Genomic DNA, 3,068 nt, shown 5'->3' on the forward strand with positions numbered 1-3,068 from the left:
CACAGCCATGTGTTCTAGATGGTTGTACATGGAGTTAAGGGACCTGTTTGCCCAGCTGAGTTTTGATCTTCTTTTGGCCCCATCCCTTCTTGCCATTTCCCTTTTCCTCCCTTTTAGAATGAAAATGTTTACTCTGAGCCACTGTATATTTTTTATTTGGATTTTTAGAGGCTCATGGCCAAGTGTTTGCCTTGAATCTCAGATAAGACTTTGGATTTGAACTTTGGATGATGCTACAACTGGGTTTTTGTTTTGTTTTGTTTTTGTACTGTGGATCAAACCCAGGGCCTCACACATGCTAAACAAGTGCTACATAACTGACCTGCATCCCCAGCCCCAATGATAGAACTGTTAAGACTACAGGGTTCTTGGAGATGATTTAAATTGTTTTGTACTATGAGTTGGACATGAGCTTTTGAGGACCAGATGTGGAATGTTATGATTTGAATATGAAGTTTCCTCCAAAGTGCCTATGTAAATTCAGGAATGTTTAGAGGTGAAATGATTGGACTGTGAGAGCTGTAAGCTATTCAGTCCGTCCTGGTTTGAATGGACTGACTGGGTGGTAACTATAGGCAGGTGGGGCATGGCTTGAGGAGGTGGGTCTCTGGGAGCTGCCCTAGAAGTGTTCTCCTGCTCTGCAGCTCCTTCCCCTGCCCTGCTTCCATGAAGGCAGCAGCATTCCTACACCAAGCCCTTCTGCCACAGTGTCTGCCTTACCTTGGGCCTGGAGCCATGAAGTCAGCTTACCATGGACCAAAACCATGAGCCAAAATGAACTTTTCCTCCTCTAAATTGTTCTTGTCAGGTATTAGTTTTATCCATGAAGTATAAAATTAAGCCAAGAATTCACAAAGATAAAAACAGGAAAATCAGAATATCTGTGGATAACATATTCATTCTGAACTTCATGAGTGTCTGTTGTGTTTGTGGAAGATTATTTTGCACACAATGAAATGCAATTATTAGGGTATAGTCATAGAAGCACAGAAATTTTTCTGTATTAGAAGTTTTGAAACTATAGTTTAGGTATACTCCTATGGCATAGGGAATTTTAACCAATGAATCCCTTTGACAAAGATATACAATAACTTTTATTTATAACTTTTCTGTTAAAAAAAAAAGTCAGAGTGATAACAAAACCAATTTGGGGAACTCAATTCTCAAGGAGCTGGGTGTTTGAGCGTTTTGAGTGTTTTTGTTTTGTCTTGTTTTGTTTTCAAAAAGGCCCTCTGTTGAATAGGAAAGCTCATCTTTATTTTTGCATTAAATTATATATAATGAGTAATAAAGCAAAGAGATATTTGAATTCACACATAGAAAGCAAAAGTTTGAGATTCTATAAAGAAACAAATCAAATAAGAAATTATAGAACTCTTATATACTAAGACACCATAAAGCTAAAAAACCTTTTAAAAAAAATGTTACCAAGTTTTATAAAGTTAAAAAATAAGATCACTTGAAATTGAACTTATTTGTTTTCAGCAAATTTTCTTTTACTTTTGGATTATGGAGAAGGTGAGGTTCACGCACATCATTGTTTTTGTTAGCAAGCTTTCAGATTCCAAAGAGAAATTCCCCATCTCTCCAATAATTTTAGTGTTATCTTCTTGGCAGCTTTCTGGAGATGTACTTCCATTTATAAGATGTCTGTGTGAGTTGGAGAAAAACACTAATTTTGGCTTACTCGCCTGTGGTAATAAACAGGAACTGTGCGATGCATTGTTTCAAAGTTGCTTATATAAATGTGGCTTTCACCCTCATTTTTACTGCTCCTTTTCTTACTGATTTTTCTGGCATCTTTGGATGCTTTCCAACTTACTAGGAATTGTCTTTCCATATTTTTATTTCTTTTCCATCAAGAAATTCTAATGATTTGGACACCAATATTAGCCTGTCCCTGTACTTTGGTTTCAGACAAATAGGATTCCCATTCAGATCCATTTTCCATAGCTTCACCAGCCTGTTTAGTAAAAACTCCAAATCCTTCATATGTATAAGTTGTTTGTCAACTGCTATGAGGTGATTAAGATTCTCCAGTATTTCTAAGTCTCTTATGTCATCAATAGTATTATTGCTGATATTCAAAATAGAGAGGGATTTTGCTGGAAAATGAAGAGTTCTTGGACCAAATAGAAGCTTTTCTCCGAGGAGAAGCCTGTGACTCTCAATGTGAAGTTCTCTTAGTTTTTCCAGTCTTTCCAAACCTTCTGTGACAGCAACGTAATTGCCTCCCAGATAGTCTTTCCAGTTTCTTTAGTGACCCAAGGTTCTCTGTATGTGAAATACAAATGTTTTGTTGGTACAGATGGGTCAGATTTGTGGCATAATTCAGGTTAATGATTTGACTAATATGATTATCATATAAATATAAAACACTATTTTTTTTTTTTTTTTTTTTTTTTTGCAAAGAGAGAGGTCTTCAATTGCCTGTATATTTTTGTCTGAAAACTTTATGAGTCTGTATCTTCAGGCATTGTGCAATGGTTTCTTTTTTTCAGGGTTTAAGATCTCTATTTTTGGCAGTTAGTTCCAAGGTCAGTCAAACCTTGATTTCTCTATCGACCAAACTCTCAGCAATAGCTCTGCCTTGATATCATGTCCAGAAGCAGGTTTAGATATCGTTCATTTCCAGCTTTCTCTGGTAAGCTTCCCCAGCCTCGGGTCCTCCGACCTAAAGCATGCCACAGGTTCCAATCTCTCACTCTTGCTCCCCACCCTTTCTGGAGCGCCCAGCGACCCCCAGCTTCCCACTGGCCCTCCCCTTGGTGCCCCCAAGTCATGCACCTCTGCTCCGTGTGTCTGGGCTTCAGTTCCTCACGGTGTCTCACCTAACCGTCTCGCCACACCGAAGCCCGTTTCCATGCCCCTCAAGGCTCTCCAGAGACCTTGGCATATGGCACTCTCAGCAGAGAGACCGCGAGGTCTCAGCTCACCAGAGGTGAATCACTACAGCAGCAACTCAGGCCTTGCTCTTAAGGGCCTTCCGTTGATTGGCTTAGGCTCACCCACACCATGGAGGGTAAGCTTTACTTAAAGTCACCTGATCGTAAATGTTACTCATCTAC

General features: G+C 39.2%; 1 pseudogene; it reads right to left on the minus strand.

Annotated features, from left to right (window-relative positions):
• Nucleotides 1–1,455: 1,455 nt before the first annotated feature.
• LOC124992808 (protein phosphatase 1 regulatory subunit 42-like) lies at nucleotides 1,456–2,536 on the minus strand (annotated as a pseudogene).
• Between the last annotated feature and the right edge of the window lie 532 nt (nucleotides 2,537–3,068).

The sequence above is a fragment of the Sciurus carolinensis genome, chromosome 9, assembly GCF_902686445.1.
Source record: "Sciurus carolinensis chromosome 9, mSciCar1.2, whole genome shotgun sequence".
In the NCBI taxonomy this organism is placed as follows: Eukaryota; Metazoa; Chordata; class Mammalia; order Rodentia; family Sciuridae; genus Sciurus; species Sciurus carolinensis.